Raw genomic sequence first — 14912 nt, 5'->3', positions numbered from 1 at the left:
CAGAAGAAGGATCCGGGTACTGAAATGGCCAGCCTGCAGTCCAGATCTTTCACCCACAGAAAACATTTGGCGCATCATAAAGAGGAAGATGCGACAAAGAAGACCTAAGACAGTTGAGCAACTAGAAGCCTGTATTACACAAGAATGGGACAACATTCCTATTCCTAAACTTGAGCAACTTGTCTCCTCAGTCCCCAGATGTTTGCAGACTGTTATAAAAAGAAGAGGGGATGCCACACAGTGGTAAACATGGCCTTGTCCCAACTTTTTTGAGATGTGTTGATGCCATGAAATTTAAAATCAACTTATTTTTCCCTTAAAATGACACATTTTCTCAGTTTAAACATTTGATATGTCATCTATGTTGTATTCTGAATAAAATATTGAAATTTGAAACTTCCACATCATTGCATTCTGTTTTTATTCACAATTTGTACAGTGTCCCAACTTTTTTGGAATCAGGTTTGTACTTAAGTACTGTTAAAATCAGACTTTAAGACTCAAGTTGAATTGGAATTGGTGACTTGTAACTTGTAGTGGAGTCATTTTCGATGTAAGGTATCAGTACTTTTACTCAAGTATGGTTTCCAGGTACTCTTTACACCTCTGGCTACTGGACAAAATAGTGTTTTTCTCTGAGGCATGATGAAATAATATAATTATAGAAAACGAGATTCAAACAATAAGACTGAATGTGTGGAGCTAATATAACAATAATTCGTTTTCTGTCTATAAATGTATCCCAACAGTTGTTCCGTCGTCTAATAAAGCATAATTTATTAAATCATATTTGGTGTTTCCATGGATTCTACTAAATAAAATGGAAATCGAGGGTAACGCAGGTATGACATCACTGATAGGCGAACGGACATTTGGACACATCCGTGTCCTGGTTAAAAATTTCTCTGGATTTAAACATTCTTGGAAACATTTAGGATAATGCAAGTACACAAGTCAACAAAACATATAACACTGTTCTAGTGGTTTTTGGATATTTTAATCATTTTGCATTTCCAGTAAATGCATCTTGATTTAAAGTCAATAATTTTACAATGGAGGTCTGCTCTAAAACACTTTGGCTGTTTCTAGATTACCAAATCTGAGCAGAATTACACCTCAAAAACGGCATGAGGACGGCCGCCCATAAAGGGTTCTGTCAGCCAACGCCTGTTCGCAGTTTGTGGGATTTTAGGGCACTCGTTTTCCTGAAACAAACACTGAGGTGCTGTAATGGAGATGGATGAGTCTCAGGCTGCAACACAGCGTTCATATCACAGGGTTAAGGATGAAGAAAAGCCAACAACTCAAGCAAAATAAATAACTCCATTTAAGAATATAAAGTGTTCTTCTTTCCCTCCTTCATAAGCCGTTATCCCCCATGATACCATAAAACACACTGAAAATAGAGCATTTCCCCATACGATTCAACACTAGGAAGCTTAAAGTGGAACAAAACTAATAAAGAAAGGCGACATTGCTCCAAAAGCAGCTTTGAAAAATAATTCAACATCAAGCAGCCACCGGGAGTTCGTTCAAAACATTACAGAAACCAGCGCAATAAAACAGAAACGTGTGTGAATTTATCTGTGTGTGATTTGTTGGGCGTTTGGAGACAGAGAGACTGAATCAAACACGTGCTCATGTAGGAATGGACTATTATTAAGAGATTCCTGACTTCAGGACACAGTGATTTGGTTTGAGAAAAGGTGCTGAGAAAAATGAGTCGAATGTGAAAATGGAGAAAGGTAAAGGAATGAAAAATGCTTCCTGCCATCTTAACAGCTCCACGAGAGGCTTTCAAGAAACCTTGAGGAATTACAGGCGGCGTGAATGAATAGTTCAGCTAAAGCGAGTCATTAGTCACTCCCTCAAACCGCTTTCTTCTGTGGAACAATACCGGAGAAATTCTACATTCTAATTCTAATCTTTACTCTCCAAATATAATTTACATATGCACGTATTCAAATGTCTAAGACAGTTTCATTTTGAGAACTGATTTCTTTAAATAACGACTTACTCAACCCTCATGCGACTTCATACAGAGTTCATTGTTAACTAAAAACACTTTTAGTATATTGAGATACTATTATAGTTTTTATAAAAATATAAAAATCATTTCTGTTATCATTTTAATTTCAGTTCAAGTTTTAGTAAAATTTTTGTGTTTGACTTTGTCTATATAGTTTTTATTAATTTTTATTTCAGTTTTACTTTTATTTTTATTTTAGTACATCAAATTAAACTAAATAAAAGTGGGAAATGTTGCCTTGGCTGAAATAAAATAAGTATATATATATATATATATATATATATTATATATATATTATATATATATTATATATTATATATATATATTATATATATATATTATATATATATATATATATATATATATATATATATATATATATATATATATATATATATATATATATATATATATATATATATATATATATATATATATATTTTTTTTTAATATTTTATTTTATATTTTATATTTTATTTTATTTATTTTTTATCTTATTTTTTATTTTATATTTTATTTTATTTTATTGTGTTTTGTTTTGTTTTGTTTTACTTCAGTTGATGTTTATTTAATTTCAAGTAATGGACTTTTTTATGGTTTTAGTTTTTTTTTGTTTCAGTTTCAGTTACAAATTCAGTTCAAAATTAAACTATAAAAAAATTCACTTAATAAAAAAAATTTAAAATAATAAAAAGTTTTTTTTTTCATTTCATTTCATTTCATTTCATGTAATGGGCTTTTTTATGGTTTTAGTTTTTTTAGTTTGAGTTTCAGTTATAATAACAGGCCTGACTAAAACTAAAAATGTATATTTTTTTTAAATCACTTAATTTAAAAAGTTTTAAAAATAAAATTTAAAAAAGTTTTACATCTAAAAATTTTTAATAAATAATAGAAATATTAAATGAAAAACAGCATTTCACCTTGCAACTAACTGAATTTTTTTTTTTAAGTTGAAATACTAATATTACTCAAACTAATAAAAGTAAATTAAAGCTATATAGAAATATTTAAATAAATAAAAAACATAAAAATGTCAAAAGCACATAAAATTACTAAAAACTTAAACTAAAATTCAAATGAAAATATAAAAATAAAAGCTAATTAAAAATACTAATAAACAGTATAATAGAAATTAAATGACACTAAAATAATTCTTCACTCTGTATGGCAGAGAGCAGCGTTAATGTCCTTAAAAATGTCTCCTTTTGTGTTCCACGGGAGAAAGAATCTCATGTGCAGTTTGTAAATCCTGATGCTTTTTCATACAAAAGGTAAAGAAATAAAGAGAGAGGAAAGAGAGAGAAAAAAAAGTTAAATAGACAGAATAAGACAGTGAGACGGAGAAATAACGGAGAGCAGGAACAGGTTTAGAGGAGTTTTCATCGAAGCGCTTCAGTCGAGGTTTGGTGTTCTTCTGCTCTCACAGCGACTCCCTGCAGCGCCGCAGAGAAACGCTCCACATCCATCCTTAAATATTCAGGAAGCCGGTTAGGCACGTTTCTCTCAGGAGATTCTTTAGTACTGGCCCTTTTTTAATTGTAGAGGAGAACAGGGATTGTGGAGCAATCTGAGAGAAAGAATAACTTTGAGTGTTTGTGCTGTAAGAGAGAAACTCACTCGTTTATCTTCATCTGTCAAACACAGGAAGAGCTGCTGAAGAATGTTCACGCTGCTCTTCTCATCACATCACATCAAAACAACACAGAGACTCACCGCTTACAAATACATCCTAGTGATTATTATTAATGTTTGGCCTTAATAATAATAATAATAACAGTTATTCTTTATAAATAATAATAATAATGTATAAATGTATACTGTATAAATGAATTTATGATGGTGATGGTAATAATAATAATAAAAAATATGAATTATAGTAGTTATTAATACTAATAGGTAGCATTAATAATAAGAAATTATATTTTTTACATATACATTTTAACATTTCAAGTTGTATACATTCAAATAATAAAAATAATAAGCTTATTAATTATTATTATCATTATTATTACCACTGTCATAAATACATTTTTAGAACTTGAACTGTTAAAAATGTACTGGTATATGTAAAAAGTCAAAATTCTTATTAATTTTAGCTATTAATAAGAATTTTCTACTAAATAATAATAATAATAATAATAATAATAATAATTAAAGCTTATTTTATTATTTTAATGTATACAACTTGAGATGATAAAATATATTTCTTATTTTTAATGCTAACTATTAGTAGCTTATTAATAATTATTACTATAATTAATATTTACCATTACAATCAACAGCATAAATTAATTTATACATCCTGAAATGTTAAAATGTAAAAAAAAAAATAATAATAGCAATAAAAAATATTCTTATTAATATTAACTATTAGTATTAATATTATTAACTACTCTAATATTTGACATTATTATTAAAGCTTATTATTATTATTTTAAATGAATCTATACAATTTAAAATTGTAAAAATGTATTATGTAAAAAATGCTATTAGAATTAATAATAACTACTATAATTATTATTAATATTATTGATAATAATAATAATAATAATAATTAATAGTTATTATTGCTATCATAATAACCATCATAAATTAATGTATACGACCTGAAATGTTAAAAAAAATATATTGGTAAATGTAATAAATAATATTTATTATTATTTAATAAATAAATAAAAATATTAATTGATTAATAATAAATAACAATAACATACTCTTGTTAATATTAGCTATTATTATCAATATTTATGGCAATAATTAAAATGTATTATTAATATATATATATTATTAATAATAATGATATGATATAATCATAATCAAATTAATTTACACAACTTAAACAGTTAGAAATGTCTTAGTATATGTAAAAATTATATTTTTTTGTTATTATTATTAAGATAGTATATGTAGAAGTTACTAACTACTGTAAATTATTGCTCATTGTTAGTTCATGACACCTGATGCATTATAAATATGTCAATGAATTCAAACTTACTGTAAAGTGTTAATAACACCACTGAACTATTGCTGTGTCAATCCCAGTCAACTCCTGTCCTTGAGTTATCTTTACCCATGATGCTCTGGGGCACAGTTGTCATGTAAAAAGAAAGTATTTAGTATTTTACTGTACATCGCTGTGAGAGAGAACAAGTCCACAGGTCAATCACTCAAATAACTGACTTTCAATGCCCTCAATTAATATTTCGTTTCATTTTAGTCACAGCAAAACGTCCAAGGTCTCGCAGCGCAGCAGTATTCATGCAGAAAGATTCAGGTAATGAATTATAAAATCATCTAACAGAAAACATGACCACTTCCTCTCTTGTCCCAAAACCAGGCGAACGAGAGATTTGCATGTAATTACACCAGAAATCAGTGCGTTTGAATGTACAAAACCGCGGCCCGATTTACAGACTCAAATCTGGTCTTCACAGGAGGGATATCGCCTCGGAAAAGGAGGACGAGAAATGAAAGCGCACCATTATATTCAGATTCTCAGAAGTGTTGTAATTTATACGACATGCATCAGTTTGAATGGGAATAACAGGATATAATCCAATCTCCCACTTCAGGCGAACAAGCTCAGTACAAAGACAGCGAACGCAGCGCCGGCTCCAGAACGGCCCCGAAGAGCAGGAGAGACCGGAGCGAGGCTTCTGTGATCCACCGCACGGACACACAGGGATGGAGAGACGGTTCTGCTGGAGGAGAGAAACGTTCATCATCTCCGAGGCTGTTCGAGGAGCGAGGGAATACATGCAGAACCACACCACACTACAACAAACACATGAAACGAGCGTCACGCGGACAAAGACGAGTCTGAGAGAAAGACTGCAGGCCTCCACAGGAAACACACACGACAGATTACTGTGTTGGAGAGTGTATTCAACAACACCACCATCAGTACAGACACACTCAAATCATGTATACAAAGCCATATATCAATCTACAGTGTTTATAGATATACGCTTGCATACATAGTTTTAATATATGATCATTTCATAATAATAAAAACATGATCAGGGAATGCGATCACATGAATGATCATTTCATTAAATTGTATTATAATGCACAAACAAAAATAATAATAATTATAATAATGTTTTATGTATTGTGTAATTTAATAATAATAATAATGTTAACAAGATAATGTCATGATATTAAGAACATGATCAGTGAATCAGATTACGTGATTGACAATTTCTAAAAAATAACTAATTTTATTATAATGCAATAATAATAATAATAATAATAATAATAATTCATGATAAAAACATAAGTGAATTTGATTCTATAAATGATAAATAAAACATATTTAATATACAATAATAATAAATAAAATCATATATTTTAAAATTATATAATTTAATAACAATTATTATTATTTCATGATAAAAACACAAGTGAATGTAATTATATAAATGGCAATAATAATATAAAGTATATTTTATTATAATACAATAATAATATAATAATAATAATAATAATATATTCTAAAATTATATAATTTAATAATAATATTACATGATAAACACAAGTAATGTGATTATATAAATGACAATTTCTAATAATAAAAAGTATATTTTATAAGACAACAACAATAATATATTTTAAACTATATAATTCAATAATATTAATAATATTAATAATAATAATAATTATTATTATTATTATTATTATTATTATTATTATTATCATTATTATTATTACTATTTCATGATAAAAACAAGTGAATGTGATTATATAAATGACAATTTCTAATAATAAAAAGTACATTTTATTATTATTATTTATTATTATTATTATTAATAATAATAATAATAATAATTATTGTTATTATTATTATTAATAATAATAATAATAATAATAATAATGAATGTACATTTTTATTACACATTTTATTTGTAATGTATTTTAAATTTTATAATAAAATTATTATAAATTAATTTATAAAACTTGAAAATGTAATTTTCAATAATTGTATTAGTAAACAGTCAAACCAGAATTAATTCAGACACTTTGAACATTTCATTCATTAATACAGTTTATTCACTATAGTTAAAAAAAAAAAAAAAAAAGAGTTATATCAGAGTTAAACTGTATCAGAAAACAATAATCTTAATTATGTCAGATAACACTAGAGCAAAACATGGTAAGGTGCTCAAAGTGTCTGAATAATTTTTGGTTCCAAATTTTTATCAATTTTACTGGTAGTCCACTGTATGAAGAATTTTTGGGTATAATATGTCATAGTTTACTTGATTTTGCTATCCTCACTTACAGAAATGAACTATAAAAATATATCAAAAATATCAAATCTCTGAATAATTTTTGGTTTGACTATGTAGAAATTAAAATGAACCAAAATGAATAAACACTAAATTAATGTTCATTGTTAGGTTATGTCATGATAACACATTAACTAGGCATGGTGTTATGAAAAATATAAAAATATACTACAGATACAAAAAAATATGACAAAGAAAAACAAGCAGCGTAAAAGAGAGAGAGAAATGTGTGAGAAATCTCATTAGTTTTGATGGTTTCTGATGGCCGTCAGTTCAGTCCACCAATGAAAAACACAAACATCTCATCACAACAGCAGATACAAACAGGAAGTCACAGAATGAACATGTTAAATCGAATCTTGTCTGTCCAAAAGCATCGCAGCTCTGGGGAATTGCAGATAAGACTGTCAAACAATAAGATAGCGAATGATTCAATGGCTTTGAAACACTTGAGAGTGTGTAATGAGAAATCTCTGAATACTCAATGACACTCGTGACAGTAGAGAGGCTTTTAGAGACCGTCAGAGACGACAACAAATCATCTCAAAGTCAAGAGAACAGGTCATTTACCTCAGAGTCATGACTTCTGTCTCACATCTAAACTCATCTCTACAGGCCTCAAAGAGGACAAACCCAAAGTATCATGTGCCATGTTTACATTACCAATGTTTGGGGTCATTTTTTCCTCAAGAAATTGATACTTTTATTCAGCAAGGATGCATTAAATTGATAAAAAGTTTACATCGTTTTCAAATAAATGCTGTTCATTTTTCAAAAAAATCCTGAAAAAAAAAGTTTTTTCCACATAAATATGAGCAGCACAACTGTTTTCAACATTGATAATAATCAGAAATGTTTCTTGGGCATCAAATCATCATATCAGAATGATTTCTGAAGGATCATGTGACACTGGAGTAATGATGCTGAAAATTCAGCTTTGATCACTGGATATAAATTGCACTTTACTATATATTCACATAGAAAACAGCTATTTTAAATTGGAATAATATTTCACTATTTTTACTGTATTTTTGATCAAATAAAGGCAGCCTTGGTGACCAGAATAGATCTTTCAAAAGCAGAAAAATGTCTTTCTGACTACAAAAATTTGAGCAGTAGTGTATGTATAGCATATTTTTAAATAAAAATATATATTTGAATCTGTGAATGCTGATCAAAAAGGCAGCAGTTTAAATGAATAGTTCAGCGAAAATGAAAAACTCTGTCATTATTTCCTGTCAGGTCCTTCTAAAGCCATTTGAATTTATTCTTTGTAATACAAAAAGATACGTTTTTGAAGAAAAGGCAATAAAGAGCCATTAAAGCATCATATAAGTGGCCATATGACTTGTGTGATTTATTCCAAGTCTTCTAAATTCATAGTTCTGTGTGAGTAACGGACTGAAATAAATCACTGGACATCTTGACATCCACTTTGGATCACAAGTTAGTGTCAAATAGAAAAGGGCAATTTGTGAATGACTCATTCTTTTGAGATTGACTCATTTGATATAGTTCACAAAACTGCACACTTTGGAGTGATTTGGTTTAAATATGGACGTTAAGATATTTTTATGCTGCTTTGTGAACCTCACAAGCTTCAGTCCATATTCACTGTACAGTAATTGCATGAAAAGTAGTTTCCACCAGTACTTTCAGTGTGCGTGTGGCCTATATGGCAAGAGGACAATCCAGAGACGCAGTTATGACCTCGTTCAACACCATCTGCTCCTCCTGGAAGCCCATAAGTTCATCTCAAGACAAAAGTGCAGCTGTCAAAATCACTGCTTTAACGATTAGTGGAGGATCTAAAGGCTGCACTAATGCTGATGGGTCATTTTCCCATGATCCTCTGCCATTCTTATAAAATTACACCAGTATGCAAGGGGTAATGGAGGCAGTAGCAGAGCTGATACAGTGAACAGAAATGGTTTGCATGTATGTTGTATACACTAAATACTAGAGCTGCATGATTCTGTCTAAATTGAGAATACATTTTTTTTTTCTAAATAGAGATCACAATTCTCACACGATTCCGAATAGACATCTAAACAAAATAACATGTAATTTACTAAAGGTTTTGACAAATTGTTAATTGCTGCAGTCTTTAAAAAAAAAAAAAAAAAATTGAATGAAAGATTCAATGACTCTCTCATAAAGACTTGACTTGTTTCATTACTGGATGAATCTGCATTTTTGAATGAGTCTCTTGAGAGAATGATTCAATGACTCATTAATAAAGACTTCATTTTTGAACGAGTCTCTTTTGAGTGAATGATTCAGTGACTCACTTATAAAAACGTCACTTGTTTCATTACTGGATGAATCTGCATTTTTAATGAATCTCTTGAGTGAATGATTCAATGACTCACTCATAAAGACTTCACTTCTTTACTGGATTAATCAGCATTTTTGAACAAATCTCCTCAGTGAATTACTCAATGACTCACTCAAACACTTCACTTGTTTCATTACTGGATTAATCTGCATTTGTCAATGAATCTCTTGAGTGAATGATTCAATGACTCACTCAAAAAGATATCACTTTACTGGATTAATCAGCGTTTTTGAACAAATCTTTTGAGTGATTGATTCAATGATTTGCTCATAAACACTTCATTTGTTTCATTACTGGATGAATCTGCATTTTTTAATGAGTCTCTTGAGTGAATGATTCAATGACTCATTAATAAAGACTTCATTTTTGAATGAGTTTCTTTTGAGTGAATGATTCAGTGACTCACTTATAAAAACTTCTCTTGTTTCATTACCAGATTAATCAGCGTTTTTGAGTGAGTCTCTTGAGTGAATGATTCAATGACTCACTCATAAACACTTCACTTGTTTCATTACCGGATTAATCAGCATTTTTGAACAAATCTCCTCAGTGAATGATTCAATGATTCACTCATAAACACTTCACTTGTTTCATTACCGGATTAATCAGCATTTTTTAACAAATCTCCTCAGTGAATGATTCAATGATTCACTCATAAACACTTCATTTGTTTCATTACTGGATTAATATGCATTTTTGAACAAATTTCTTGAGTAAGTGATTTAACATAGAGACAGAGCGGACAGAGAAACTGTGTCATTTAGGAATGAGATTGTGTGGGTGTTAGAATACAGTTTGCGATCTTTTAACGATTAATCGTGTCAAGGCCTTTGGAGGGCATTGCTTCTGACAGCCTGTTCCTCTGCTTCTACATGGATGAAAAACGACCACCCACTTATGTGGAGCAGATTGAAAGAAAAACATGCTGGTTAAAAGAAGACCAGAGGAAAAGAAATGACCCCCTGATCTCAGGGGAGGGAGACCTGCACAATGTTTCACAGGTAATGAGAGACAGAAAGAGAAGTAGGAGTAAGAGAACACAAAGATGTGTGCCAACAGGGTCCAAAATTAACCTTTCAAACAATGAAAAAAGACATGAACCTATGAGCTATGATTCAGCCGGAGAAATCCTTCACTGAATGAACTGACAATATGACTCACTTAATGAACAATGGAGTCGCTACTATTCAACTGTTCAACCAGAAATGAAGCAAGATCTTTAGGTCAGGGTTATTAGCATTAACCAAAACTTTAAAAAAACATTTCTATTAATTGAAAAAGCTGAAATGAAATAAAATATATATATTATTTGAAAAATGTAAAGTAAATGAAAAAAATAAATGTTGCCTTGTCAATAAACTGAAATAAGTTTAAGTTGAAGCACATAAACTGGAAATAAATAAAAACTAAAAATTTAAAACTAAAATAAATATTATTTAAACCTAAACAGCAATTTAAAAAAAAAAAAAAAACATTAACTAACATTAACTGTGAGCAATACATTTGTTGCAGTATTTCTTACCCTTTGTTAACTTTACAAAGATTAATAAATTACAATAGTATCACAAATTTTTTTTGCAACAAAATTATGTCCAGCTACAGTTAATGTCACCTTGGTGACAAATATTGAACAAGAAAGGTTCAATACACCACAGAAGCCCAAATATTTAACTTTATAATGTATACAAGCTGCATGATTCTGTCTAAATTGAGAATCAATTCTGAATAGACATCTAAACAAAATAACATGTAATTTACTAAAGGTTTTGACAAATTGTTAATTGCTTCAAAAAAAAAAAAAATGAATGAATGATTCAATGACTCACTCATAAAGTCATATAAAAACATGTACATAATCAACAATTTACACTGCAGCAGTGGTCAACTGACCCAAAACAGTTAAGCCCTGCATTAAAATGCACACAATACTACGTTTATGTAGTTCAGACCAATATTTGAACTGGTTGATCTCCAAACCGAATTCCAGTATGAAACACTGATATGCACTCTATCATATCAATGATTCCTATTATAACTGCACCGTCAGCGGGACAAAACATCCGTCTCGTTATACGGCCCTCCAAGGAATCCCTCAAAATCTGACACCATATTCATCTCACACGTTCATTTCCTCCTGCTCTCACTAACTCTTCTTCTCTTCCCTCTGTTACATGGATACAATCCCACACGGAGCACAATTCACATGGATATCAGTGAGGAATCCGTTTCCTATTGAATGAGGGTACAGATTTTAAGACAAGAAAAGCTCATAGCAGGAAACTATATTCCCAGACATCATTTCATGCTGTATTTGAGCTTCCAAGCTGAGCAGGACAACATTATTCAAAAGCACTTCTGTATGTTTCCTCCAAACCTTGAAAATTTACATGCCAGCCCAAGACGCCCAATTACAGCCACTGCTGGTGTGGCAGCAAACTGGAAGCACAGTCTGAAACCATGGCAAGCAACTTTTACACCATACACAGGCATAAAGCAACTCACAGATCATTATGAAGAAACCTAGACATAGACAGTGGACATATGATCAATAGCACCAGCTGAGTCTCTTCATATGTTTTCATTGCTTAATTGTTTAATCATGTCTTTTCCACTTATAATTCTTAGTTATGCATTATTTACAGTATATTCCATGACTATAGATGGATAGATAGATAGATAGACGGATAGACGGATAGATAGATGGATGGGTGGATAGATAGATAGATAGATAGATAGATAGATAGATAGATAGATAGATAGATAGATAGATAGATAGATAGATAGATAGATAGATAGATAGATAGATAGATAGATAGATAGATAGATAGATAGACGGATAGACGGATAGACGGATAGATAGATGGATGGATAGATAGATAGATAGATAGATAGATAGATAGATAGATAGATAGATAGATAGATAGATAGATAGATAGATAGATAGATAGATAGAACGACAGATAGAAAGATAGATAGAGATAGATAGATAAGATAGATAGAATGACAGATAGAATGACAGAACAGATAGAACGACAGATAGATCGATAGAATAGATAGATCCATATACAGATAGAATGACAGATAGAACGACAGATAGAAAGATAAAAATATAGAATGAAAGAGAACGACAGATCGATAGAACAATAGAACAACAGATAGATAGCAATATAGAATGGAACAACAGAACGACAGACAGAACGACAGAACGATAGATAGGACAGAGAACAGATAGATAGAAATATAGAATGAAAGATAGAAAGATAGAATGACAGAACGATAGAATGACAGATAGAATGATAGAAAGGCGAATAGAATGACAGATAGATAGAACAACAGATAGATAGAACGATAGAACGACAGACAGACAGACAGACAGACAGACAGACAGACAGACAGACAGACAGACAGATAGACAGATAGACAGATAGACAGATAGACAGATAGACAGATGGGTAGATGGGTAGATAGATAGATAGATAGATAGATAGATAGATAGATAGATAGATAGATAGATAGATAGATAGATAGATAGATAGATAGATAGATAGATAGATAGATAGATAGATAGATAGATCTCTTTTTATGTTTTCATAGTGAGCTATTTTATCCCAAAATATTAATGTATATGTGATTTTTCATGAAACAACCCCTTTAAATGCCTCCAGTGGTTCTTCTGCGCTCCTGCTGTAGATGTTTCTGACACACCATTTTATCGTGTCCTAAAATTCATTGTTACTTAAGGCAACGCTCTGAATAACCTACATTAACGGCTCCGGTCTAAGATCTCTCATAAAGGGCTCTGATGATTAATGAGTGTTGGATGTGTCAGAAGCTCCTGTGTTCCTCCGGTCCTGTAGGGAGTTCAACTCTCTCACCTGCACAGGAAACAGATTTCGCATGCCGATATTATAATGTGCAGCAGGCCTGCGGAGGGCTAAAGTAGAACACAGCTGGTTATACAGATGTCACCAATCTAGAGGCGTGTTTAGACCTCGTTACTGACGAAAAGGGCTTTCTTTAGTGTGTAATGTTGCTGTTTGAGCTAGTGTTGCACGATATACCGGTACTAGAAAGGTATCGCGATACCCTGCTTTTAGAAACGGTACGGTTCTTCATTTTATTAGTACCGGTACTTTGAATGCCAGCTGTATTTCCTAATGTGCGACAGCAGGGAGCAGTGTGTGTGCAGCGCGCTGCTTCTGAGGCACATTGAGTGCGTGTTTATTCCTGTCAACTGCGCAACCGCAGATTCACAAAGCAAAATATGGCATTATTTTGCTTACATTGCCGACAGTCAGGGCAAGCCCACGGACACCACAAAGCCCGTCTGCAAAATACGTTACAAAATAACGCAAGCGAAGGGAGCATCCAACTTGCCAAACATCCCGATTTGTACAGAGAATTTAAAGAGCGACAGGTTAGTGAATGTGATACCAGCGTTATGTTTATGCTCTCAAAAATTAAATGAGTGTTATTTATATTACTCATGCAAGCAGACATCCGCAAAGAGGTGTATTATTGAGTCTAATAAGTGATATCTGGTTGCTAAAATAAAATTAATTTTAAAAAACAAATATGTGAAGGGACTATACAATTATATTAAACCAATTTATGCTTTAATAACATTGCTCTAATTATTTACAGTAATCAATATTCTCACTGTCAAAACACTTACATGCAGGGCTTGATGACAGCCACTCCCACTAGCCACTTTGGCGAGTTGAATATAATTTAAGTTTACAGCCAAATGGTCGTCGAAGATCGTCGTAGCACAAAATTACAATCCAATCACACAATTCGTTATTTACATGCAGTTAGTGAAGGAGGGATAGGCGGAATTGCGCTGAATGACACACAACAGAAGAGCTCTCTCGCGTGCGCTCTCTCTCTCTCTCTCTCTCTCTCTCTCTCTCTCTCTCTGTCTGTCGCGCGCGCGATCAGTTTTCCTCGCGTCTGAATAGTCAAATACACGTGCACACAGATGTCTAAATGTCCATCATGTGGAGTATCTCGCGTGAATACAGTCGGTTATGGCTTAAGTGGACGTAAACAGGTGGGTAATAACTGGATATTTGTCAGTTACGTCCATGCATTCAGCAGCCCAATTAAATAGGCCTGTCCATCATTAATGTTAATCAAACAACAAAAGCTGTTAAATATGTTAAATAAACCTAGTGTATCTGAAAAAAGATTATTTTTAATTTACTACTGTTTTTGTAATTTGCTTCTTTGTTCTTTTATATAGCATAACACA

The 14912-nt window shown here is 31.3% G+C and overlaps 1 protein-coding gene across 1 annotated transcript in view; it reads right to left on the bottom strand.

The window, feature by feature from the left end:
* The window catches only part of pigg (phosphatidylinositol glycan anchor biosynthesis class G (EMM blood group)), a 131188-nt gene that overhangs the window by 97732 nt on the left and 18544 nt on the right, over nucleotides 1-14912 (bottom strand). The gene's annotated exons all lie outside the window — the stretch shown is intronic.

Source organism: Chanodichthys erythropterus, chromosome 1, assembly GCF_024489055.1.
Source record: "Chanodichthys erythropterus isolate Z2021 chromosome 1, ASM2448905v1, whole genome shotgun sequence".
Lineage (NCBI taxonomy): Eukaryota > Metazoa > Chordata > Actinopteri > Cypriniformes > Xenocyprididae > Chanodichthys > Chanodichthys erythropterus.
The sequence above is the reverse complement of the archived record's forward strand: the minus strand, read 5'-3'. Positions and strand labels throughout refer to the sequence as shown.